The sequence below is a fragment of the Patagioenas fasciata genome, chromosome 19, assembly GCF_037038585.1.
Source record: "Patagioenas fasciata isolate bPatFas1 chromosome 19, bPatFas1.hap1, whole genome shotgun sequence".
NCBI classification, from domain to species: Eukaryota; Metazoa; Chordata; class Aves; order Columbiformes; family Columbidae; genus Patagioenas; species Patagioenas fasciata.
Window position 1 is genome coordinate 13209520 of NC_092538.1, and position 26987 is coordinate 13236506.

Consider the following 26987-nt stretch of genomic DNA (forward strand, 5'->3'; position numbering starts at 1 on the left):
GGGCCAGGCAGGTTTTCCTGCACTCAACAAGCTCCAGGCTTAGCACATCGAGCTTTAATTAACTGGGATGTTTTAGTAAAAAAAAAAAGCTATGATATCATTAAAAGTCACGTTTATGTGCACTCCACATATATTTTTCTTATTATTTTTTATCTAATAGTAGCATATTAGAAGCAGAAATACACATGCAATCCCCTCCCGCTTTCCGCCGTCTTCAGGAAGCCCGGGCTGCGATGGCCCCCGAGCAGGGAGCCAGAACAAGGCAGGGACGCTACATCTGAGAAAAGAGCTTAGCACTCGAGGTTTTTCAAGTGAGCAACTGTCACAAAGAACAGGTTGGAATCCAGATGCTCCATCAAACTGCAGCTACATCGCACCCTGCTGCAGCCCCGGACCCAGGGCACACCCCATTCTCTTGTGGGGTCAAACACCAGCAAGGCGTCACCAGAGCGGCCGGGAGCCGGGAACACGAGCGCTCCTGGAAGCGCACAGGGAGCGGGGGGCGCTCAGATCCGCTGCCCCCAGCGCTCTCCGCCCTCCTGGGGAGGGGAAGGGGGAGCCCAAACAGGCAGATCTTACCAGAACAGCGGACACAGAGTCATCAAAAGCAGGAACGTCACCACCAGCCTTCACATGCAGCTCAGCCATTCTGCGCTGCTTCATTAATGTTCCATTAAACCCATTCCTCCTAAAACCTATTACTCACTGCTAAGACCAAGCTACCACTCTACTACAGCAACATTAACCTCCATAAAATAATTAAAGGATGGATTATCAGCATGAGACCTTACGCGTCACCTCTCTGGAACCTAATGTGTCTTTCAACGGCCTCGAATATAATGAGATGTTCAAATATAGAAAGTTGAGTTACCGCTTCTCTCAGTTGTGACATTTATTCAGCCAGAAAGATCCAGCTTCTCAACTGCATTCCTTACAATTTACTTTTGACCCCGGGTAGCCGAGAGTAATCTTTAAGGAGGCTATCCCTTTGAATCCCCTTTTTATATTAGCATTTAATCACTCTAACAAATTTCCAAATGTACAAATTATAATGGACTGTAAATCAGCTCTTCCCCTTTGAACCACCGTGTCTCAGAGGAAAGCATTTTTTAGCCTGCCTTGTGCTCCGAGCAGCAAACACAGCTCTCCCGCAGCATTCGCTCCCGCTCCTTTCAGCACCTATTTATTTCCAATCAATGCTTCTCGGGTCAGAAGTTTTCCCTGTTGCAATAATCACCCGAACACTGGGGCCCATTCAACCTGCAGGGCTCTCCGGTGGCACCACTCCGCTGTTTTTGTTACAAATACAGCAACTCTCATTCATGGCCAAGAAAATGCAAGGAACGTGCCAGAAAGTACATGATTTCCGCACGTGGTCCCCGCCAGTGGACGCACGCTGCGGACCACGGCATCGCGGGAGCAGCACGGAGAGGAACGGCTGCTCTCGGTCACAGGAAACGGTGTCAAGCACTCCCATAAATGAAAAGATTAGAGTGCATTATTAAATTGAAATGTTTTATGCAATAGTTAAAATGGTGCAATAGGCCCAAAGGTTTTTAAATGAAATCAATTCTAATTAACACTATTTCATCAGGCCGGTCTCCCCACCCCGTTTGCTGCAGAGCTGCGTTTCTGGTTCGGGGACCCCCGGCCCCTCCCCGCCCGCGGAGCCCCCACCCTGGCTCCTGCTCACCCAGGACCCCGGGCAGGACTTCCCGAGGTCCGGGGCTCACAGCCTTGGCCAGACCTCCTGTGGGTCCTGCCCGGCGCAACCGGGGACACCCGCCGGCCCACCCCCGGCAGGCGCGACCGCAGCGCGGCCGGGAGAGGCCGGGAGAGGCCGGGAGAGGCCGGGAGAGGCCGGGAGAGGCCGGGAGAGGCCGGGAGAGGCCGTGCCACCGCGGGCTCAGCAGTCACTGAACGGGAGAATCGTTTCCTCACGCGGGCCGCGGTGGCGAGATCCCTCAAGGTCAGTTCTGCATCACTGGAGTGGGTCAGAAGAAATACTGCGTAGCTGGAGCAGCTCCTGCATATATGCATTGACTGGATTACAAGCAATTATCATAAAACCACTGCAGAGGCAGAACAAACGATCACAGCCTTTGGTTTTTTAAGATATGTCGCAAGTCTGCATTAACCTATAATGCTTCTAAAATAAAGCACTTAGCACTGGCTTAGCAAAATTATACAGCTCATTTCGTAGAAGAAAATTCATGTCACAATGGATAAAATATACAGATAGGGAAATGATTTAAAGGAAACACCTTGCTAATGACAAGAACATTTCTTTGACGAGTAGGGTTATAAAGGAGCGATCTGAAGTAAAACTGCATCCTTCATGAAGCATCAAATACGCTGGAAAATAAACCAAATCTTCCATGCTGCCTTACCCTATTAAAATGATGTTCTGGAAAAATGTCAAACGTGTGCGAGTACGCGGCCGTACGCCGGCAGCGGGACCCGCGTCCCCTGCCCCGGGCAGCGCTGCGCCCCGGCCCCCTGCACCCCTGGGCAGCGCTGCGCCCCGGCCCCCTGCACCCCTGCGCCCCAGTCCCCTGCACCCCTGCCCCGGGCAGCGCTGCGCCCCGGCCCCCTGCACCCCTGGGCACCGCTGCGCCCCGGCCCCCTGCACCCCTGCGCCCCAGTCCCCTGCACCCCTGCCCTGGGCACCGCTGCGCCCCGGCCCCCGCGCCCCCTGCCCCCGGGGCACTGCTGTGCCCTGGTCCCCTGGCCCCCAGGCGCCCTCACGCTCCACCGAGTACTTTTTGTTACAAGAGCACACAGAATGCTGTTTTTCTCCGAAACCATATTTCTTTCACAGTCACTCATTTAAACGGATTCCGCTGTGCCTGTTTGATGCCTCTCTCCATTCCAGCTGAGACTAAATCAAGCTTTGAAGTCCAGTGAGAAATCCCCATGGCACAGGACTTCAATGCTATTTCCTGAATCCCGGGGAACTGCAGCAAGAGAAGAGAAACCGCTCTTCCCTTCCATTGTTTTCCACAGCCTGGTCCTGAAATGGCTGACTTTGAAGAGAACTTAGCGCCCAACTTTATGCATTATTCATATATACTAAAACATGTAAATACAGTTTTCAAAGGTTAAAATAGAACTCCTTTTCTAGACAGGTTACGATTATTTAATATTTTGAGACAGCAACTTACATCATTAATATTAAACAGCACATAGCGGAAAAAGGCGACCTAAAACAAGCGTGTGCTTTCCTCCTCGGTACGGAACATCTCCACATCGCTCAGAACCGGCTGACGACAAACATGCCCGAGGTCTTCCAAAGGAGGGAAGAATTAGGCATTCTGAACTGTGTAGCCCCTTTTCCACTAAGTACGTAGCTCGTCAAAACGTCCACTCGCAAGGATTTCATGGCACAGTAACAGTCTTAGAGGATCAAGTAGTAGCAGTATTTCAGTTTTCAGGATTAATAACAATTTAGAGATAAATTAAGGGTTTGTATTTAATTACTACAACAGAGGACACACCTGGAGCGCACCCAGCACACCCGGTCCGTGCCCCGTGCCGCAGGGCCCGCACACAGCTGTTCCACGGGAAACCCGGAGACACCGCGAGGTCACACAGACACTCGTCCCAAGGAGCGGAGCAGCCGAGGGAGGCATCTTTTTCATCACTATTGCGTTTTACTATAAAAGCCACACACAGTTTGGGTCTCTTTTTCCTCTCCCCTCCTGGGGAACTCTGCTGGTGCAGGGCCCCATTGTCTGCTCACGTGAATCAGAACAACGGCAGGGAAGAGCGGAGTGACCCGAACACGGGGAGCACGAGGAGAGCTCTCAGCTTCTGACCGGCCCTCCCGAACGAGCGTGGCCCTCCAGCCTCCGCCCGGGGCCCAGGGAGCTCTGCAGAGCCAGCGCAGCCGGATGGGACCCGCACCCGCTCTCAGGGAGCTCTGCAGAGCCAGCGCAGCCGGATGGGACCCGCACCCGCTCTCAGGGAGCTCTGCAGAGCCAGCGCAGCCGGATGGGACCCGCACCCGCTCTCAGGGAGCTCTGCAGAGCCAGCGCAGCCGGATGGGACCCGCACCCGCTCTCAGGGAGCTCTGCAGAGCCAGAGCAGCCGGATGGGACCCGCACCCGCTCTCAGGGAGCTCTGCAGAGCCAGCGCAGCCGGATGGGACCCGCACCCGCTCTCAGGGAGCTCTGCAGAGCCAGCGCAGCCGGATGGGACCCGCACCCGCTCTCAGGGAGCTCTGCAGAGCCAGAGCAGCCGGATGGGACCCGCACCCGCTCTCAGAGAGCTCTGCAGAGCCAGAGCAGCCGGATGGGACCCGCACCCGCTCTCAGGGAGCTCTGCAGAGCCAGCGCAGCCGGATGGGACCCGCACCCGCTCTCAGGGAGCTCTGCAGAGCCAGCGCAGCCGGATGGGACCCGCACCCGCTCTCAGGGAGCTCTGCAGAGCCAGAGCAGCCGGATGGGACTCGCACCCGCTCTCAGGGAGCTCTGCAGAGCCAGAGCAGCCGGATGGGACCCGCACCCGCTCTCAGGGAGCTCTGCAGAGCCAGAGCAGCCGGATGGGACCCGCACCCGCTCTCAGAGAGCTCTGCAGAGCCAGAGCAGCCGGATGGGACCCGCACCCGCTCTCAGGGAGCTCTGCAGAGCCAGAGCAGCCGGATGGGACCCGCACCCGCTCTCAGGGAGCTCTGCAGAGCCAGAGCAGCCGGATGGGACCCGCACCCGCTCTCAGAGAGCTCTGCAGAGCCAGCGCAGCCGGATGGGACCCGCACCCGCTCTCAGGGAGCTCTGCAGAGCCAGAGCAGCCGGATGGGACCCGCACCCGCTCTCAGAGAGCTCTGCAGAGCCAGCGCAGCCGGATGGGACCCGCACCCGCTCTCAGAGAGCTCTGCAGAGCCAGAGCAGCCGGATGGGACCCGCACCCGCTCTCAGAGAGCTCTGCAGAGCCAGGGCAGCCAGACCTGGACCCGCTCGTATTTTGAATCCACCCAGCACATTACTTACATTATTCCTGAAATAAAAAAAAAAAAGATTGTAGGCAGACCATTACTTGTTTTATAGCACATTTGCTACTGAGAAGGTCAAGCTGGTATAAATTAGAAAAAAATGTCTTTCCTATTCAGAGCACTGGGAAAGTTAACTTTAAAGGATGAAATTCACTTTCAAACCAAATGGCAGCACTAGCCTCTTCATTTTCCAGTTCGCTAAGGTCAATTTTGAATGTTTAAATTGAACTGTATTAGTTCAGAAGGCCAATAAAGATCAATTTGCTAGACTGTTTCTCCCACAACATCAGGGTCCTCGGTACAGATCCTCTCCGCAGCACCCCAGCCGCAAGAGATTTCACGAGCAGCTCGAGTTATCCGCATCCACTCTTCAGCGGAGAGGAAAACACCAGCGCACGTGGAGTTCAGTCTGCACAACAATGCAAATCCGAACGCCAAACGGCTCCTGCAGCAAGGGGCAGAGACGCAGGAGGGAACCGCGCATCCACCTCCCCAGCTGCGCGTTTGAGGGACCCAGATGTGCCGCTGAGCGCTTCACCCCGAGCCCGCAGGAACGAGCCGCCACGGTTCAGCTTCTTTACTGAAGGGTGAAACAGGCCCAAGCTTTAAGCTCGCATTTATTTCGTCTAATGCTCATTCAGAAAGCAGAGAGACAGGAAGTTCTGCCTTTGACAACTCTTTACCAGCCGCGGACAGGATTAATCCCAATTGCCAGGGACAGAAATCCTGCTAGGCCACGCAGCCCAGAAGGACGCGCAGGGGACTCCCGGGGCCCTAGGATGTCATCCAGCGCTCCAGCTGCTCCGCCTGCGAGTTTGGTGCTGGTGGCCATCACCAGTACCTCAGCGCCTCTCCAGTTAACCACGTCGCTAGAACAATAAATACACCAGGGACCGCCGGGTTCTCCAGACCAGGTCACCGAGAAGCAGCGGGGAAGGTGCCCAGGGACCGTCCCGCACCCTCCTCCCGCTCTCGCAGAAAGCGCATTTGGAAAAGGGGCACGTTGAAAGCATCCCAGACTGAGAACAGACTGGGAAAAAGCCCGACAGCTGCCGAAGCCGCATTCACTGAAAAAGAGCAGTTGAGCTCGGAGAACATCAGCCTTACAACTTCAGCTTATGGTTGGTGGTTGTTTGAACAACTGAAGGTAAGGAAGATCCTTTCTGGGCCCGTTTTCTTCCTCAGACCAGTCACGTCCACGGACACGCACACTGTCCGCTCCTCTCTCATGTAAAGTAGCAGCAATACGGGAGAGTAAAGAGGGTAAACAAGTTAAAATACCAAATTTCTTCTGGGACAGGAAACAAAACTTCCTGCTCGTATCTACAGCAGCACTAAAATTAAATTCTGAGCTTTTTTAAACATAGAGGTTCTTTACAAGCACTCATACAACCTCTATCCACTCTCCGAGTGCAGCAGGCACAAAATCATTTTCCATGTACTTTCTGCATTATTTGACCAAGGACTGTTAATCGTGTTTTGTTTGCTAGTGCTGTAAATACACGGCCGGTCAGAATGGGAACAGAACTGCGGACCACGCACCGGCGTTCTCGGGGCTGCTGGCTCAGCGGACGAGCCCAGCCCGGCGCCGGCACTCCGCGCCCGCTGGAGCCGAAACACTTCACCGCACCCCACCCCGCGAGACCCACGCGACGCGTGAATACAGCCCAGCTGGAAACTGCGGAAGCATCAGCATATATGCAAAACACCTGTAATCAGAATCGTGCAGAGTGGGACTTCCAAAACAACTTGTTTGCACAGCATTTTATGAGAACCGATACCGCTGTTTGTACTGACCTCCAAAAACACGCACAGGCCTGCGCCAACGGCATTCGGAAATAACAGTTACGGAGTGTCAGAACAAAAATTCTGGTCCATCCTGCCAGTTTTATCTGTATTAGAGCACAATAAAACTTAAAAAATGAAAGAGCAGCTTTCATTTAACCAATCTAAGAATTAATTAAAATACAGATTTGCTGTCAGTCGTGAGCACCAACAAACCAAAACAACACCATTCTAATAACAGCTTACTACATTATTTTTCTGCTAGAATACAATATTGATTGGAAATCCTCGGGATGGAACAAATTGAATATTTGAGCAAATTTAACAACTGTTTACTTACAAATGCAGACATGTATTGTTTAATTTGAAGTGACTCCATCGGCAAGGGCCGGTGCCGGCGGAGGGGCCGGTGCCACTGCGGCGCTGGGGCTGGACCGCACGGCTTGGACCTGCCCGGCCTGTCCCAGCACGGCCGTCGAGCCCCATTCCAGCTGCGATCCAGCCCCGCAGAGCCAGGGCTGCCGAGAGCCGGGCGGGCAGCCGCGGGGTCCCCCGGGGCCTGTCCCCCGGGCTCTGTGCCTGCGGGGTCCCCCGGGGCCTGTCCCCCGGGCTCTGTGCCCCAGCCCATGCCGTGTCTTTAATGGGAGAGACACACGGATGCTGCTCTGCTGCAGCGGTGCCAAGCCGCTATCAAAGAAACACACAGAAATAATCCCAACATCCAGAGACTGGTGACCCCCATTTGTGGCTATTGAATTCACTGCACCTTGGACTTAAACTTCCAGATTCCACAGCTACAACTTAATCGGTGTCAAGGTCCCAGGGTTATGAGCTTTTATTATCTTAACTCAACAAAACACTTTCCAATCAGCTTGCTGGAAAAAAGAAAAAAAAAAAAAGGGAAAACAATCACACCCAACAAGAGACAAAAACTTCACCTCGCTCTGAGCGCACAGTGAGACGGCTCGGACCCCGCAGCACCCGGCCTCGGACCCCGCAGCACCGGCCTCTGCCCCGCAGCACCCGGCCGGCGGACCCCGCAGCACCCGGCCGGCGGACCCCGCAGCACCCGGCCGGCGGACCCCGCAGCACCCGGCCTCGGACCCCGCAGCACCCGGCCGGCTGCGTGTCTGTTCTGATCAGCATTACCAAGAGCACAGAACAGCCCCCCCGCTCCCGCAGGGCTGCCCCGGGTCTTCAACAGCCAGTGCACATATTTAAATCAGAAACAATAGCGCACACACGCTCTATAAATAATTTTCAATGTGTCAGCAACACGCAGAAAGCGCAGAAGGCAGCTAAAGCCTCTGAGAGCGTCCACGTTCAAATCGTGCTTGCTTTCATAGGTTTTATTTCTGTATTATTTATGCTGATTTAAAATGCACAAATATTACTGAGCCAGATTACGAACTTCCAAATTAAACAAGTATCTGCAAGGTAAAAGCTGACGGAAATTAACAGAACAATACCACAAAATACCAAATCAGCTCACCTACACGAGCTATGCATAGAACACACGTTTTGTTTCAAACACCGCAGAAAGGCCCTGGGATGGGATGGGAGGGCCGGGGTCTGTGCCGGCTCCACCGCGGCAGCGCAGCTCGGCTGGGCTGGGCTCGCGGGCCGGGCCGGGCAGGGCAGGGCGCCACAGCACCCGCCCGCAGGGCGCGGAGGGAACACCCGCATCACACCCGCATCACACCCGCATCACACCCGCATCACACCCGCATCACACCCGCAGGGCTCGAGCCCCGTGCACCTGCCAGGGCCAGGTTCGCAGCCAGCAGCTCCGCTCCATTACTGAGCCTTTGGTCTCACAAGTAAAGACCAAGCACGTTTTTAGTAGCAATTTGTCTTAACGCAGGCTTTAAACCCTCAATTTATTCCTGTCGTTGCCAACATTTAGCTTAATCTGTTGCTCTGTCTCTTTCTTATTGCTAAGAATCCCAAAAGGATAAGGAACTGATATACATAAAGAACTGAACTGCAATTAATACAGGCTCTTGCTAATTTTGCAACACATAGCTAAAACATTTTAACTGGCTGTTTTCTCATCGCTAAGACTCCAGAGAAAATGCTTCTACGTATTGATTTTTCTGCAGGTTGGTGTTTATCAGCCACCACGGCCGTGCCAGCGCCACGAACGCCTGCAAGCAACGCCTCCATCTTCCCCCTTCCCAGAAGTAAATATTCCAATTAAAATGAGATGCAATTTAAATATTAGCATGAGGTTTCCAAACAGATTTAAATAATGCCCCAGCTGCACAGCGCCTTGCTCTTGTTTGGTTCATCTTCTTAAAGGGGAACACGAAAGACCAACCAACCAAATTCACCTTCTTTCAACACAGCAGCACTACCAGGACTAACAGCAAAACACACACCAGCAGAGCGGCTCCGGGGAAGGGTCCGCGCAGGAGGGACCCTCTACCTCCCCACAGCCGGCGACACCGAGCGAGGACCAGCGTCCTGCCAGCCCGGCTACAGCCGCGGAACCACCCGAGCCCCCCGCCGAGCCCCTCCCGGCCGAGTCCCCCCCCCCCGGCCGAGCCCCCCCCCGCCGAGCCCCCATCCAGCACAGCACGAGCCCCCAGGGCAGCTGCGTTTCTACTGCTGGCCCAGGGCAGCTGAACTTCTAAGCGCTGCCTTTTTTAACAAAGTCATTGAAGGGTTTGTTACACTGCCCCAGTGATCTGAGCCTTTGCTCCAGCCGAAAGCCTTCCCAAAACTAAGATCCAAAAAAACAGAAACATTTTACTTACAGAGCATGCAGAGACCCAACACGCCTGCAAGAGCCAGTGGTCCTGTGGTTCTCCAGCATTTCCCACTTCATCAGAAGTTTCCTCAAAGCCTCAGGCACAGCAAAAGCACCATCAGGAGCCCCTGCCCACAGTGGGGCAGAAAGCAGGGGCTGCCCAGCAGCATCCCCGCAGCAGAGCCCAGCAAGGGCAGGGAAACAACCTCCTCGGCCACGGCCAGGGTCCTGCGGGCACAGCAGCCAGAGCTCCCAGCCCGGCCAGGAGCCCCTACACCTGCAAGCCCAGCCCCGGCAGCTAGGACACGTCAGCACCTCGTTCAGGAGAGCTGCCCCAGCTGGGCCACATCAGCACCTCGTTCAGGAGAGCTGCCCCAGCTGGGCCACATCAGCACCTCGTTCAGGAGAGCTGCCCCAGCTGTGAACACCACCGGCCCCTCACCTCTGGATTGCGAGGTGGGGGAGACACTTCTGAAGTGAGTAAATGCTTAATGCTGATGGGAAGAAAAGGGCAATATCCCGTCCCTGTGGTGACTGATCAAAGGCAGGAGCAGGAACTTTTGGGCATGGTGTTATTAAGAACAACTCTTGCTGATCCTGTGCTTCATTAGGGCTGCGTGGCCCTTTCCAGAAGGATCTAAGACCAAGCTCGGTGCTGAGGACTGTGAGCCCTGGGGCTGAAAGCAAAGCTGTGTCTGCGGGCCGAACAAAGCCAAGCGACCCAGCCCGTCAGCGCTTCGGTGGAAACCCCGAGGTTCCTAGTGCATGTTCTCCGTTAACGTTTCACACCACTACAGCTCTCAGCGCCCCTCCTCGCTCCACGAAAAATGACGGAGTTTTGCTCTGGCAGAGAAGGGCCAGAGCTGTTTCCAGCAGTCGGTGCGAAATGTCCCGTGTCCTGCAAAGACACACACACCACAGGGATGCTCGGTACGGTACAGGGGCGGCGACCCTTCCAGAAGGAGTCAGGAATGCCACCGGCACTGGAAAAGCAGCCCGGTGTCTAGCAGTTCACTCTTTATTGAAAATATTTTGCTTTCCCCTTCTTCCATACAATTAAATTTACTGTAGTGAATTGGCATGCAAAACTGCCCTCTTCATATGCCTTTTTGTTAGATTACTCTATAATTAGTACTAACATATTGTACTTAGAGCTTTTACTGTGCTTGATGGTTCCATCAACATAACCTTATTGTGATCTACAGCAGTAAGGATAACAATTAAAATGGTATTACTCAGTTTTAAACAGCCACTGACAAGCTCGACCCACATTTATAAGCATCGTTTCAATTGTGTTTAGCCACATCCATAAAGCCTATTAATATTTCTACGCAGGCTTTTTGCAGTGTTTTCCCTGTGTACAGGGCCACCCCATGGAGGCCAAGGACAGCCAGAGGGACCTGGAAGCCCGGGGCAAACCCCGACTGCAGTGTTCCGTTCTCTTCAAACAAGACACACGGACTACGCCGCTCACCACTGTGCAAGCTGGGTTTGACCACCGAGGCCTTGAAGGGAGCTGTTATACCTGGTAAACGTGCCAGTGTTTAAAGTTAAAGCTGAAGTTAAAGCTGAGCTCATCTTGCTGGGCCAGGGACAGATTTACTACAGGGGGACAGCCGGGTCCCTTGTCACAGGGTGCTGGATGGGCTCCACAAACGTGGAGCCGTAGCCCCTATATTTGCTGTGCTCCGCGTCAGCCCGCATCGATCCCTGGCTGCTCCAAGGCGCGAGTTTTACATATCCAGTTATCAGGGGAGAACATTTAAACAAAAGCCGGAAATAGAGACGAGAAAACTGCTGATATATCAAACCAGGGTGGATCGGAAAGCCACTCGCTGTATTTATTCCCAGTTGTTCACTGTGCTTTATAGAGATAGCACTTAATATGAGAAGTTGCACTCCACTGAGAAGACAGCCACCAGAACCTTCGGAGTTTCCCAACCTGTCTAACAGGACACGGTCTGATGGGTTTTCTGTCACGACAATTTTGTCTCAATCAGGACGGCTGCTTAAGGTCCCAGCCAGGCAGAGAGTGGATACAATACAAGGGAACACAAAGCAGGATCACGGGCAGGTGTTCCCAGAAATAAAAGCAGAAAAGCTGGCACTGAACCTGTTTCCCTGGGGATGCTTCCCAAAGCCTTCTGGGAGCGGTTGTTAGGGCAAGAACACTGGAAAATAGATAAAATGCCAAATCACCCCCTTCGGGTGAGTTTAATTTCTGGGTTAAGAAGTCTCACTCCCAGCGACTAACTTGCCTTCTGCTAGTCCCGAAAGGTGCCCAATAGCCAAATTACCATCTCTTTATTCTTCAGTAATAGCTGGACTCTTCCAAAGAAAGAGCTCAGTTCAGAGAAGCTCACGGGGAAGTTTAATGGTACATTAAATTATGCTGAATTACACAGGAATTTGCATGGATTTGCATTTTACATTTATATTAATGCCAGATGAGTTCATTATGATTCATCTAACAATAACGAAAGCTAAAGGAATTAGTAATGATCATGATATTACAACTATGCCATAATCCCGGCTCTGCAATTTCAGTCTCCTGTTTTCTACAAAGACACAGAACTGGTTCCTGTCACCGGAAACGTGACATCGTCCTGCAACCACCCTGACTCGCGTCTGACTTCTTCGAGACCTTCATGGGTTTTCTGTGGACATACAGCTTGAAGTCTTTCTCAGTCAGTATCTCCCCAGAGCTCACACCATCTGAAAGATCACCCGTGGTCCTTTCTCATTTGCTGATCGTGCTCTTTCCCTTTTCTCCCAGGCGATTGCCAGGACCCCGCGCCAGCTGGGCCAGCACACCAGAGTGGACGGTGCTCCTCTGGGTGGGAGAGGGGACAGGGGAGAGGGGAGAGGGGAGAGCGAGGAGAGGGGAGGAGAGGGGAAGAGAGGGAGAGGGGGGCGGGGCGGAGGCCAAGGGCTTGTCTCCGTCGCCCCCCACCTGCCCTGTCCCTGCCGTTCCTCCCCAGTTCTCCCCTACTTCTCTCTGGCTCACTGGAGGGAGGGACTGAGGCGCAGAGCAGACCAGAAACTGAAACGATCTTGTAAAAAAAATCTGATTTGTTATTCTTAACAGCAAAATCCAAAATTTGAGACTACAGAGATGGAAAGGGTGGGTATGCATGGAATCGAACCAGACATTCTTTTTCCTGATTCACCTTAAATGAATTCCTCAGATATTGGCTGCCTTTCTTAGAATGTAAATGGCTCTTCTGACAGTACAAGTGAGACTTAACTTGCTGTCAGTGTTTTACGATCGCGTCTTCACTCCCGTAGATTTAAAGGATGTGGTCTAAAATTTGCTTTAGGTAGGAACATAGTTTGAAAAAACCTCGGAAAAAGATCCTGTCCTCATAACCCCTGTAACAGCAACTCTGTTCCACATCTTTTGCTACATTATTTTGCTTTCTTAATGCTGCTTTAAACCCCTTTGGCAGGAACAGCTAATAACAGCTTGGAAAAATTAATATGTATGTTAGACAGAAACATTCTATTGTTTCCATGGATACCAGCGCACAATCCCTTCTGTGATAGTCGTGCTGCAAAACGTTTAATCAGCAGCGAAAGAAGCCAAATACCTGCAAAGTGGAGAGGAGGCTTAAAAAATCCTATTAGAGCGCTGAGGACCTTCCCCTGGCCCGGGAGCGACGCGCGCCTGGCGGCCGACTGCGCTGCCCTTGGCTTATTCGGGTTTCTTGTTCCGTAGCACCCAAGGGTGCCTCTGGTACACCGGACCGGGGAGACGAGGTCCTGACCCTTGGGCTGCGTGGGGGCGAGTGGGCTCCAAACACTGCCCACTCCTGATGAATCAGAAGACACTCCAAGGGGAGCGAGGGGGCTTTGTTACTCTGTAGATGTGACCGAACGGACGCGCTGCGCTGCCCTCCTCTCACAGCCCGCAGCGCAACGTGCTGCTAGCACCGCCACCGTGTCTCCTGCACCCGGGGTGCCCCGAGACCCCGGATTCCGCGGAGCCAGCACAGAGCCATACAGAGCCGCACAGAGCCAGCACAGAGCCACACAGAGCTAGCACAGAGCAGCACAGAGCCAGCACAGAGCAGCACAGAGCCGCGCAGAGCCAGCACAGAGCCAGCACAGAGCAGCACAGAGCCGCGCAGAGCCAGCACAGAGCCGCACAGAGCCAGCACAGAGCAGCACAGAGCCAGCACAGAGCCAGCACAGAGCCGCACAGAGCCAGCACAGAGCCGCGCAGAGCCAGCACAGAGCCGCGCAGAGCCAGCACAGAGCCAGCACAGAGCCGCGCAGAGCCAGCACAGAGCAGCACAGAGCCAGCACAGAGCCGCACAGAGCCAGCACAGAGCCGCACAGAGCCAGCACAGAGCCAGCACAGAGCCAGCACAGAGCAGCACAGAGCCAGCACAGAGCCGCACAGAGCCAGCACAGAGCCAGCACAGAGCAGCACAGAGCCAGCACAGAGCCAGCACAGAGCAGCACAGAGCCAGCACAGAGCAGCACAGAGCCAGCACAGAGCCAGCACAGAGCCAGCACAGAGCAGCACAGAGCCAGCACAGAGCCAGCACAGAGCAGCACAGAGCCAGCACAGAGCCAGCACAGAGCCGCACAGAGCCAGCACAGAGCCAGCACAGAGCAGCACAGAGCCAGCACAGAGCAGCACAGAGCCAGCACAGAGCCAGCACAGAGCCAGCACAGAGCAGCACAGAGCCAGCACAGAGCCGCGCAGAGCCAGCACAGAGCAGCACAGAGCCAGCACAGAGCCGCACAGAGCCAGCACAGAGCCGCACAGAGCCGCACAGAGCCAGCACAGAGCAGCACAGAGCCAGCACAGAGCCAGCACAGAGCCGCACAGAGCCAGCACAGAGCCGCACAGAGCCGCACAGAGCCAGCACAGAGCAGCACAGAGCCAGCACAGAGCCAGCACAGAGCAGCACAGAGCCAGCACAGAGCAGCACAGAGCAGCACAGAGCCAGCACAGAGCCGCACAGAGCCAGCACAGAGCAGCACAGAGCCAGCACAGAGCCAGCACAGAGCCGCACAGAGCCGCACAGAGCAGCACAGAGCCAGCACAGAGCCAGCACAGAGCAGCACAGAGCCAGCACAGAGCCAGCACAGAGCAGCACAGAGCCAGCACAGAGCAGCACAGAGCCAGCACAGAGCCGCACAGAGCCAGCACAGAGCAGCACAGAGCCAGCACAGAGCCGCGCAGAGCCAGCACAGAGCAGCACAGAGCCAGCACAGAGCAGCGCAGAGCCGCACAGAGCAGCACAGAGCCAGCACAGAGCAGCACAGAGCCGCGCAGAGCCAGCACAGAGCCAGCACAGAGCCAGCACAGAGCAGCACAGAGCCAGCACAGAGCAGCGCAGAGCCAGCACAGAGCAGCGCAGAGCCAGCACAGAGCAGCACAGAGCCAGCACAGAGCAGCACAGAGCCAGCACAGAGCCGCACAGAGCAGCACAGAGCCAGCACAGAGCAGCACAGAGCCGCGCAGAGCCAGCACAGAGCCAGCACAGAGCCAGCACAGAGCAGCACAGAGCCAGCACAGAGCCAGCACAGAGCCGCACAGAGCCGCGCAGAGCAGCACAGAGCCAGCACAGAGCAGCGCAGAGCCGCACAGAGCAGCACAGAGCCAGCACAGAGCAGCACAGAGCCGCGCAGAGCCAGCACAGAGCCAGCACAGAGCCAGCACAGAGCAGCACAGAGCCAGCACAGAGCAGCGCAGAGCCAGCACAGAGCAGCGCAGAGCCAGCACAGAGCAGCGCAGAGCCAGCACAGAGCAGCACAGAGCCAGCACAGAGCAGCACAGAGCCGCGCAGAGCAGCACAGAGCAGCACAGAGCCAGCACAGAGCAGCACAGAGCCGCGCAGAGCCAGCACAGAGCCGCTGGGCAGCAGAGACGCAGCGCCGCTCACAGCCGTGCAGGGAACAACCCGCCCGGCCCTCACCCCCCGCATGGACCTCCCTTCTGCTGCATCTCCCATACGGACAAAACACTCCGAGATCGCTGCATAGGAACTGCGAGAGATAGATAAGCGTTCTCCAGGAGAAAAACTGCCTATTCGGTTGCAGTTATCTCAATTAAATTATGTCCTGGAGTGAGCGCTCAGTTATTCTGACAGTGGTGAATTTCAAAATTAATTTGATTTCCTTTTGCTGGGCAGTATTTGCTCCTGGGCTGGCAGCTGTTCGGAACGGGATGCTCTCTCTCCTGGCTGTTACTTCCCCTCTCCTTCGCACCACTAACACGAGCGCAGAGTGCTTGAACAGCAGAGTCTCCTGCGGGAGCCCCCGCACCCGCCCGCAGCCCCGCTGCCTCCCCGGGCCGCAGACCGCAGGGCCGGGGCAGCCGGGGCAGCCGGGGCCGCACAGCAGCACAGACACCGGCGCTGGTCTGGCCGGGCCTGATGAGGGGCGCTGGACAGGCTACTGGCTCGCGCTGATACACCACTGGAAATCAGGGGCACCAAAGCTCTCAGCTCCTTACTAGAGTGCAGGCTTGTCAGGAATATTTAGCAATATGAAAATTCTTACAGTATCCAGCAGAAACAGTCCTGAGACATTCTGAATAGCAAAAGGTTAAATTAAACTTCCCTCCTGCAGCATAATCAGGAGATGGCCAGGCAGTCTTCATGTTATCGTGCTGTGCACGCTTAAATTAGAACAGCGAAGCGGATTTTATATATATATAGCATGAAAATATTATAATACATAGACCTACCACCTCTTTCCAAATGGCCTTCTCTTCCACTTCTGAGTGAGTCTGAAACTGTCAGAGCTTGATTCAAAGCTCACTGAAGAAAATGTGCTTTTCCTATCAGAAAATGGGCTTTGTATGGCCCTGCAGTCCCCTCCGAACGCTGGCAAAATGCTGGTGAATGACCAGTGATCCGGAGAAGAGCAAAAGCCCTCACAGACGTGTCTATTCAGTTACAGACTGCAGGTACCATTCGCATCACGGACGTGACACCATTAACCGCTGCGATGAGTGGCCTGCGAGAACGGGACAAGGGCCAACCAGGACCAGCCTGTGCCGGACACCTCCTGCGCCTGGTACGTGGGACAGCAAACGGCACCTTCAGCAGCAGATGCCAAAACACGACCCAGGGAGAGGAGCAGGGCTCTGCGGCTGCTGCGCGCCCGGAGCAGGGACCGCAGCGAATGTCCTGTAGGGATGAACACGACCACAACCACAACCACGCCTTCCCTCCTCCTTGCAGCCGGGGCCGCTGAGGCCGCGGTCGGGGTCAGCACCGGCCCCCACACAGAACGCGCATCACACAGACCAAACCAGTGAACGGGGCCCAGAGCAGGCAGCCGGTCACACACTAACCATACGGAGCACTTTGTACACGCTGTTCTATGTCAGCACGGAGCCGGCCGGGCGAGCCCAGCGGCACAGCGAGCGTGGCCGAGCCCCGACGGCGGGCAGCGACGGGGACGTCTCCTCGTGAGCCCCGACGGCGGGCAGCGACGGGGACGTCTCCTCGTGAGCCCCGACGGCGGGCAGCGACGGGGACGTCTCCTCGTGAGCCCCGACGGCGGGCAGCGACAGGGACGTCTCCTCGTGAGCCCCGACGGCGGGCAGCGACGGGGACGTGTCCTCGTGGTCCGCAGAGCACAAACCCGGCCCACACTCCAGCCCGCGGCGCCGCTCTGCCTGCAGATTTGTCTAACCCCAGCACGGGGGCTGAGCAGTGTCAATAAACAATTAACATGCCTCCAACCAAGCAATTCAATCAATGGCAAGTGGGGAATTCCAGCAGACAATGCAATTACTCTATTAACTGCAAAAACCACTCTAAGAAACTACTGCAAGGAGGAAACAGCAACTAAGGAAAAGCCAGGGCTGTGTGCTTCAAGACTTCTGTCTGTGGGCTGGCATTTCTGGTCTTTCCTCCACACCCCCGTCAAACGCGGGGCTGGGATGAAACTCTCCCTCCATGTTCTGCCCGGGGGGCAGGGGCCGGCAGCCCCACGGAGCAGCAAAGCCCCCTCCAATGTGCGAGAACACCGAGTCCTTGAGCCGGATCAGCGCCCCGACGCTTCCCACAGGGCTCTCGTGCTTCATTATGAGTCACGTTGCACACCCTGCTTGAACTGCTGAGCAGAGCTGCTTAGCTGGGAGAATTCAGAATCCATCCGCTCGTTATGCAAGATAAAATAACTCACTTCAACGGGAGCTGACATGGAGCCCAGAGAAAGAGCAGATCTGTGGAACGGGGGCTGTTTGATCCGTGCCTCGCTGGCTGTTACATCAGCTCCTCTCAGGAGATGAGAAGGAATATTAGCCACGAAATTACTTTCCAGTTACTTCAAGCTGTGTTTTGCAATGCTGATTGAGGTGGAAGGTGACAGAAACAATTGCTAAATATCAATAATATTATGTACACAATTAAAACGCAGCCAAGAGTCTTTTAATACCAAACAAAATGAGGTTGTGAGCCCGCGCAGGGATTCAGTGATGTTGCTCGGTTAAACCTTCAACTCAGTGGAATATCTGAAAAATGTAATTTTTGCCTCCTCCTCTAAATCCCTTTTAATATTCACAATCGCCTTCTCTGTGAGAGATTTCCAGCTCCGAAAAGTTGTTTGAGCTAAGTAGCTAAGGATTATCTGTAATAAAGCACTGTTATTCAGGACAAATCTCCACAGACATGTTTACTAAATAACTCTGATATTTTACAGAATAAGTTACACTAATTACAACCACAACAGCAACAAAAATAGGTGGTGAAATGTGTCAGTCGTGGCCATCATAAAGGAAAAAAAAATCTATGTCTTCTAATCCTGCCTGCGAGCAGGGGCAGGGGCAGAGGCAGAGGCAGGGGCAGGAGCAGGGGCCAGGGGCAGGGGCAGAGGCAGGAGCAGGGGCAGGGGTAGAGGCTAGGGACAGGGGCAGGGGCAGGGGCAGGAGCAGGAGCAGGGGCCAGGGGCAGGGGCAGGAGCAGGGGCAGGGGCAGCAGCAGGGGCCAGGGGCAGGGGCCAGGGGCAGGAGCAGGGGCCAGGGGCAGGGGCAGGGTCCCCAGGCACGGCCCGCAGCCGCTGCCGCCCCACGCAGCCACCGCGCCTCCAGCGCCTCTGCAGAGCCAGGACACGGCCCTGCCAGGACATCCTGCCCTTCCCAGGACACGGCCCTGCTGGGACATCCTGCCCTTCCTGGGACACGGCCCTGCCAGGACATCCTGCCCTTCCTGGGACACGGCCCTGCCGGGACATCCTGCCCTTCTCAGGACACGGCCCTGCCGGGACATCCTGCCCTTCCTGGGACACGGCCCTGCCGGCGCAGCACCGCTCTGCCCCGAGCAGGACCCATCCCACCCCCGCTGCTCTGCGTCCTCAGACTCCGTTCCCACTGCCGGGCAGCACCACACGGGTGTCTGAAGGGGCTCCAGGGCGCACACGGCTGCGGGGACTTTGGAGGTCCCAACAAGAGCCAAAACAGCACCTGGTAAAGCAGCACCAGAGCCCAAGACCACTGTTTTCATGCTGCTAAAGCAGCCCCCCTTGGCACGCAGGTGGCCGTAATGACAAGTTACCGAGGATGCTGTGACTCAACGGAGCCGGGCTTCTTCACTGCTTAAGTTATTTCCAAAGCAGATGTTTCCTGTGTGTGATTATTACACTGGTAGGCGCAGAACAGAGTAGGGAAGGCAGATGTTACCTTGACCTCTACTTTCAGGAGCACGATGGCTGATTTTTATTTCTAGTACATAATCTGAATGTATTCATCAAGGAAACGCTGATGGGAAAAAAGGACAGCAGCAGTGATAGCAGCTGTACCCAAAAAATGTCTCTTTTTGTTTGCCTGAGTAATGAATACAGAGGAGAACAAGAAATGACCTTGAGCTCCTTCCACCTGCTTTTATATTTATTTGCTTTATCTCAGTTTTTCCTGTTTTCTTCCGACTTCCCGCCTCCTCTGCACGTTCAGAGCATCTCGGGACACGCCCTAAGCGCGGGTGGCACAGCCGACACGCGGGGAGCTGCCCGGACGTGAGCCCCAGCGCGGGACCTCGGCCAGGTGCCAGCACGCGGCTGCCAGGGGATGACTTCCAAGATCAGCGAGTCCTGGGCGCCTCCGCGCCGCGACCACGGGGCGCATGGCAGGGGACGCAGAGCCACCCCGCCCCCGCTGCCGCGCTGTCTGGCGCAGAATGTGACCCGAGGCACGAGCGCTGTGCTGGTCCGGATCTGACCGCCTTGCACAGAAGCAGACTTCACCACAAATGCATAATGACCTTTTTCATCAATACTAGATACTTGCAAAGAGATTTTTTTCAAATCAATTTAATGCTTCACCTGCAATTCAATACCAATGTAATTAGATCAAGATTATGCACATTCAACTATTACTCACTTTGACTGCTGCTGCTCAGCCACGTGATATTTGAACAGAAGAAAACAAAACTTCCCTTCAAAATACGAATGTAAATGTTAAATTCTGATGGGTGTTCTGTGGAGGACCATTTTAAACATTTTACATGCACGTATTCATTTGCAATCAGGCTTACGGGACACTGCGGGGTTGGAGCGTCTGCCCACAGTCCTGACATGGGACCAGGAGGAACCGCGGGTCTCTCATCCCTCTTCCTTCCCACAGCCAGGCCAAGAAAACGTTCTTTACCTTGACTTTTAAAGGTCTGGCCCATCTGTTGCAGAGCTCTCTGGGCCAAGATGACTTTTCCACAAAGCAAATAAGCATCTGTGCATTCCCTCATAAATACTATTAATTGCTGGTATTACACAGCAGAATAGCTATCACTTCTTGCCTGGCATTTTTTTAACGACCACTTGATTTGGTGAATCAATATTTGAAAGTAACACATCTTACTAAATAATCGTAATAAAATTGCTTGAAAATAGGGGAAGGAGAGAAGACAAAAGAACACACAGGGTGCCCAATTAGCAAAGACTTTGGGAGGAAGAGATGGGCGCTGGGTGAAGCTATTCACAGGCACTAAGGACCTGGCTGGCTAGGCCAGAAAATAAAGCTGAGAAAAGTGAGCTTCTTATAGTGTAATTAATGATATAGAACTAGTTGTAGCATAGGAGTGTCGTGTATTACTTCTATAAGATACTTGCTGTAGTGATAACGATAGGGCATCAATTACCCTTTTACGTTTCTTTGACTCTGGTGGGTTCATCTTCTTTGCTTGCTTGCCTCTATTTTAAATTATTCAGCTGAGTTGAGAGTTCCTAAGCAGGACGAAGAGCCCACGGAGCCCACGGGCACCCGGCAAACCCACCAGGAGCCTCTCGGCCCAGCAGGGCGACCCTGGGCCCCAGGTGCCGGTGCCGGGGAACCCGACCCGCGTGCCAGCTGCTCCTTGGGTCACATCACCCGCCGACGCACGAGGGGTCTGACCTGTTCCAGAAGAACACACTGACGAGCTCAGGTCACTTCGATGATCTGAAGGTTTCGGAGGGGGTGCTCAGAAGGACAGACGCTCCTGAACCGTCCCTGCGCACACAAGCGGAGGTGGCCTCACTGCAAAGCACAGTGACTTCATCTAGACCTCAGGCAAGTGAAATTTACTCACATTACTCCAAGCAAGCAAGGATTAGAAAAGAGAATTTTGACCTGAATATGAAAAACAACCAAAGAAAATAGTATTTGTTAAACAGAGAACCATTCAGAATACAACTAGCTCATGTTAACATAAAAAGAACATGCAGAGGGGAAAAGGAGGAGGGAAAGCAAGCAAGCGAGAGAGAAAACTTGATATAAATCAAGTCTAAGCACTCCACCAATCATCAGTTCTCTAAATCAAGAAATCTGGCAGATTTTCCAAGTGAGAATCAATCTTCCTGTCTCTGCAGTAAATACTGTAATCCTTTTTCCAGCACAGAAGGGAAAACATAACTGCCACATTCAAGATTTATTGAAAAATATGCTACGGGACCTTCTGAATGTGCAGTGCCAAATGTTTTTAAACAAGAGGTCGGAAGAGTTAGCACAGCTCAACCCTCCCCTCCACACACCTTCACACCTACAGCTCCTAACGCAGCCGCGGCCACACCGGGCGTCTGCAGCCCGGCCCCCCGGCCCCCCGGCCCCGCGCCCCCGCAGCGGCTGTCACTGGCGGGTGAGGGGACATCCTGTGGGGCCGTGCTGGGACACTGCACGGGGGACAGGCCGCCACACCCGGTACGGTCACGTCGACGCTGCTTTGAGGAGGGTCTGCACAGACCGGGCGGACACGGGAGCGCTGGGGACGAGCGGGGTCCCCAGGCTGAGCTGCCCTCCAGCTTTCAGAGCAGGTATTCAAGGAGCTTAAAGGCTGGACCATGACTCAGAGCATCAGACATCCCAGCTTTGGCACTGCCCTGAAGGGTTTTCAAGCACAAAGAGGACCAGCAAACCTTAGGACACCATCGCCCCAACATGTACTACAGGGGATGCAGGTGACTTGCCACAGCCACATGGGAGCTCATGGCGGTCCCCTATGGGATGTGTGCATGGCCCCCAGCAGAACAGCAGCAAACCGGGACTGTGCCGACACAGACCCATCGCCAGCACAAATCATAAACACAATAAACATACGCCCATGTCCTGCATTTTCCCCTGCAGCAGTGAGTGGGACTCAAATTTTCTGCCACTGCAATGTTTTGAGAAGGGCAGCTGTGAGGAGAGCTTCTACAAAAACGAACTTGGCCCAAGATGCCCTCATTACAAACTTTCCACAACTCGGAGCACATTCACGTTTGCTTACCTCGCTCCCCATCTGTCAAGCACTTTGGACCCCGGCACCTCATACAGCAGGAGCGTTTTCTCAGGCAGGCTGGAGAAAGCCTCTGATGAAAGCAGAGACTGCTACAGCATCGGGACTCTCAGCCTTTAAGGGCTTTTTTCCCTCCTTGCACCTGTGACGAAGGGGGCACCACACTTTGTGGAGCCCCGAGAGGGCGGGCGCCCCGGCAGCAGGGGGGACGGACTGCAGAGCCGGGCTCGTCCCTGCCCGCGCCCCTCACCCGGGGGCAGAAAGCACACAGGGCTCAGGGTGAAGAGAAGCACCAAAAAAGCACGGAGGCCAAAGTAACATATTTAATGTGAAAATGGCGTGCGAGCCCCCCTGGAGCTGCCGTGCAGACGTGTCACCTCCCCTGCTCCCCGCGAGCGGGCTCTGCGCACACCCGTCGGTCAGGGATACGCCCGGCAGGGAGCAATCTCCTGTAAAGATGGAATCTGAGCTGATGTTCAAAAATCAGCAAGAACAATTTCCTTTAAAAATTAATTACTGCTGACACCTAATACAATCGCAGCATGCAGGCAGACACCAGCAATCAATTAATCAGCAGTTTTCAAGAAAGAGAGTATTGATTTGTTGTCCCTCATAAAACTGGAATATTAGATTGAGGACAAGACAATTACATAAAGCAAGGGAAGAAAATTGGCCTTCATGAATAAGACAAATGGGAGGCAGTCTGGGTGTCTCTGGTTTTCTTACAGGATACCCACATCCCCATCACGGTCACCGCATCGTGAAGGCACGTTCAGAACAGCCAGCTCATCTTCTGAAAAGTCAAGTCTCTCCAATAAACAAATAAACACATAACTAAACTGAAGGAGCCACGGACAGTGCTGCCGGAGCGGAGGCTGTGACACGGACCCGGCAGCCCGCGGTGCCCTGGGCACCCGGCCGCTCCGGCACCGCCGCTCCCAGCGTGGCGCTCGCTCCCACACCAGCGGCAGGTGGGGTTTGTCACGCCCAGACGAGCCGTCAGACACGTGCAGAGGAGTGACAGGGGCTGTCGAGGGACAGGGGCCGTGGGGATGAGCAGGCAGCTCTGCCGCGCCTCAGGACGTGAAGCAGCTCCGGCGCCAGGAGCACGATGGCACTTGCTGTTCAGCAGACAGCAATGCCAAGCCCGCGTTAACGCCCGAGTGCTGCGGAGCACGGTCGGCTCCAGTGAGAGCTGTGCAGGAGCGCGCTCGGGTTCACAGCGGCCTTGGCCAGGGGCGGGGGACGATCGGTTGTATGATCGGTTGTATGATCGGTTGTACGATCAGCCAGTCTCTGGGTCCACATGCAGTGTAACATGGGGGAGATTTTCAAACAAGTCTTTCAAAGTCACTGCACTCCACAGCCTCCATCTGTTCTGCAAACTGTCCTCTGGGGACTGAAAACATGTCACCTCCCTGATTTACACGGCTGGCCAGGGAACAGAGGCGCGATCACCTTGCCCGTTCAGCATTCAGCACGCTGACAAACAACCTGGCGTTACGTTCCAGGGAGTTAAAGGCTGACTCGGAAACCCAAGGCTTCGTTAGCAGACGCGGTGTGCTGCTGGCCAGGCGCGCGGCCGTGTGCCGCAGGGTTTGCTCGGGGCGTCAGCGCGGGAGCGACGAACACGAGAGGGACGTGCACGCTCTCAATGCTGCGAGGTTTTGGCCTGAATTTCTGAGGAAGTGATCCTTTTTTAACTGTGCTGGCCGACGGGTCACCTTGTAGCCTCACCTCTTCATAGTCCATCAGAAAATCTTTACCTTGCACAGCAAAAATACGGTTTCAAATAAATACAATTCCAGGCAAGCCAAGTGACCTAATTCCATGCCCTAAGTTAGGCACGCATTTAATACCCTGTGGAATCAGAGCCTCAGTTTCTATATTATGTAATCTTTCCATAATTAACACACAAATTGAGAAAGAAAAAAGCCAGCGAGGAAGCAGGACAAAATAAGAATGGCTCTTCTGCCCTGAACTGCAGTCACATAGCAGAGATAATGAAATGCTCTCACCAGATCCTTATACGCTGTGACAAAGCAATTTCCTCCAGGCTGCTTATTCACTATTCAACTCATGTCTTATTGACTGTATAAATCTGATGTGAAAATAATTCCTTATTTCCCTTAAGATAGCAATAAAATGAGAAAATAGCACAGCCTGTACAACAGCTAGTCTTAGCAAAAGTTCTAAGTGGTGTTTTTGGTGTGTGTATTTTCAGGAACGTGGTACATTGATGCAGACGCTCTCCAAAGCAGCCCCAGGCCGCCAGCTGCACCCCGGCACTGGCTGGGCAGCACGGGACAGCTCCCGAACAGCATGAGACAGCTCCCAAACAGCTCCCGAACAGCACGGGACAGCTCCCGAACAGCATGAGACAGCTCCCAAACAGCTCCCGAACAGCACGGGACAGCTCCCGAACAGCTCCCGAACAGCACGGGACAGCTCCCGAACAGCACGGGACAGCCCGGGACAGCTCCCGAACACCACGGGACAGCCCGGGACAGCCCCCGAACACCACGGGACAGCCCGGGACAGCCCCCGAACACCACGGGACAGCCCGGGACAGCCCGGGACAGCTCCCGAACACCACGGGACAGCTCCCGAACACCACGGGACAGCCCGGGACAGCTCCCGAACACCACGGGACAGCCCGGGACAGCTCCCAAACAGCCCGGGACAGCCCGGGACAGCTCCCAAACAGCATGGGACAGCCCGGCACAGCTCCTGAACACCACGGGACAGCCCGGGACAGCTCCCGAACAGCCCGGGACAGCTCCCAAACAGCCCGGGACAGCCCGGCCCAGGTTTAAGGCTGGGCAGCAGCTTGGGGTGCAGCCCACGCCTGGGACGCCCCGTTGCTCCCGTTACCTCTGTTCTGCCACCCCTCCAGCCCTTCGCCTCGCAGGGCGCGGGGCAGGAGGAGCTGGCGGCAGCACGGGTGGGCGATGCTGGGCCAGGCTCGGGGCACCGTCAGCATCTTCTGTCACCCACACGCGGTCACCTCAGGCAGAGCGCGGCGGGGACAGGAGGAGAAGCAGCGCGTCCCTGCCAGCTGTGCAGCCCCGAGCCGCCGGCAGGGCTGGGCTCAGCTCTCCAAACACCTCTTTTCTAATGGAGGCTTTCTTCACACTCTTTACTCAAAACTATTCCCCAGCTTTTCAGAAACAGAGTCCCAGTTCACTGTTATCAGACATGAATTACAATGTACATGTGCAAAGAAAATAAGAAGAGTCAGTTTTTATGGAGAAGCTGCCTTAGGGATTTCATTCAAAATGATCGTCTTCAATTTTATTAAAATCAATAGGAGTTTTTATTACAGTATAAATTAAATGAGAGGCTATTTGCTCCTCAAATACCAGAAGCAATAGTATGAAAATCGCTTCAAGCGATGATATTCATCCAGATGTCTTAGCTAATATTATCTATGCGCAAGTGTGCAGTTTCATTTCTTTTTCTCTCTTATTTTTTCATCCCTTAACCACCAGGCACAGTTCCTGAAATGTAACTGAGGGTTACAGATGATACCCAGGTATTTTTAAAGGCTCAGATCTGCTAATGGTTGAAACACTGGCAGGAGCTCAGAAAGAACCTGAAAAAATTATCGAGGCGTGCAGGAAATGCTCTGCAGTGAGCGAGTAAAGAGCTCGGGCTGTCTCGTTTATTAAAAAGAAGGCCAAAGGTGACTTGACTACAGGGTATTAATACATTTACAGGGAGAAAAATACAAGGGACTAAATGGCTTTTTAATCTAACAGAAAACAGCAAGAGGCTCAGCAGGCGCTGCCAGGCCCGTTCTGAGCGGGGGCTGCGGTCGGGATGAGCCCCGGGTGTCCCCGCTGCCAGTGACACCGCGGTGCGCCTGTCAGACAGGGCCCGTGGGCACCGGCCCCTCGGCTGGCGCGGCCCGGGGGCGGCTCACGGGTTCACGTCTGGGGCAGCCTCTGAACAGAGGTGCAGGCGGCCGCGCAGGGACAGCACCGCTTTGGGAAACGGAAACCGGGGCTTTGACTGAAACGCTCGGATGTTGGTGGTGCTCCAGAAAAACCCAAAGTGCTGTATCACAGTAGATGCGACATAAGCTGTGGAAATAGCCAATATTCTGTCAAAGTTGATCTAATAATCACTTAAGCTGGACTTAAGTGCTTGAAAGGTTAATGTGGTAACAACTCATTTCACCAAGCTGCGATATATCAGTAGACAAATCATTTAAATAAATACATACACACTCAAAACGGGGTCAGCAGGGCCGTGTAAATGCAGGTCAGACTCTGAAATGCTGCCAGTTACTGTCACTCTGAACGGAGAAATTGATGACGGGCTGATTTGCATAGGGAGAAGCTGGCCCTGTATGCCAAAGACAGGGAAATTAAAGACAGACAACAGCACACCAGACAAGATTTTGAAGACTTAGGTTGAACAGCAGCACAACAGATTTGAGCTCCCACCCCAAACGATTTACATCTCTGCATTTCCTAGCACCCGCTGCAGCGTTTTTCCAGCCACCCCAGGGAATGATGTTTTCAAATCACTCCTGCACCAGCAGCACTGCAGGCACAGCTCTGCATTGACCTTTATGTTCATCTTTGACATATTCATGGGGGTGAGGTGTGTGAAACACGAAAAAATAGTATATTAAATCACATCTGATGCTATAGTTCAGACCTCTGTAAATTCAGACGTATGTGCAATGCACCCCTGTGAGCGGCATCATTTCCTACCAAACTCATGGCTAAAATGCAGTCCT

General features: G+C 54.3%; 1 protein-coding gene across 5 annotated transcripts in view; it reads right to left on the bottom strand.

Annotated features, from left to right (window-relative positions):
- Window positions 1-26987, bottom strand: part of LOC136110033 (uncharacterized) — a 158347-nt gene that overhangs the window by 89606 nt on the left and 41754 nt on the right. Inside the window, exon 3 of one of the 5 annotated variants that reach the window (XR_011741960.1) lies at window positions 19509-21096. The exons of 3 other annotated variants lie outside the window; for them this stretch is intronic. The gene's annotated coding sequence lies outside the window, so the exon portion shown is untranslated. Of the gene's footprint in view, window positions 1-19508; window positions 21097-25214; window positions 26588-26987 lie in introns of those variants that run through there. One more of the 5 variants, XR_011741961.1, reaches the window with a different exon arrangement.